The 324-nt window shown below is 49.4% G+C and overlaps 1 protein-coding gene across 1 annotated transcript in view; it reads right to left on the bottom strand.

Annotated features, from left to right (window-relative positions):
- PFKFB2 (6-phosphofructo-2-kinase/fructose-2,6-biphosphatase 2) overlaps window positions 1–324 on the bottom strand; it is a 16,262-nt gene that overhangs the window by 8,880 nt on the left and 7,058 nt on the right. The window lies entirely within an intron of this gene.

Here is a 324-nt window from a genome sequence, read left to right on the forward strand (position 1 = left end):
TTTCCCATCAGGTTTTTGCCAGAAAGCAAGATATTGCCCAGAATTAAGCACCCTACCCAAGCCCTAGTGCACTGATGGAAACTCGCCTGCATGGAGCCTTGTTTTGTAAAGCATCATAATTCTAGTTTAATGGGGTGAATTTTTTTTTTTTTTTTTAAGGCAGTCCAATCCTGAATGATTTTCATGCAGGAACCAAGACAGTGTTCAGGACCCCAGGAAGGGTCTATATGTCAGAGGGGACCCCCAGCAGCCACGGGTGATGGTGAGGAGGGGGAAGCGTAGGGAAGGTACCACCTGGTCACCGACCTCCTGCTGCGGCTGGGC

This window comes from Pterocles gutturalis, unplaced genomic scaffold (genome assembly GCF_000699245.1).
Source record: "Pterocles gutturalis isolate BGI_N339 unplaced genomic scaffold, ASM69924v1 scaffold37049, whole genome shotgun sequence".
Classification (NCBI taxonomy): Eukaryota; Metazoa; Chordata; class Aves; order Pterocliformes; family Pteroclidae; genus Pterocles; species Pterocles gutturalis.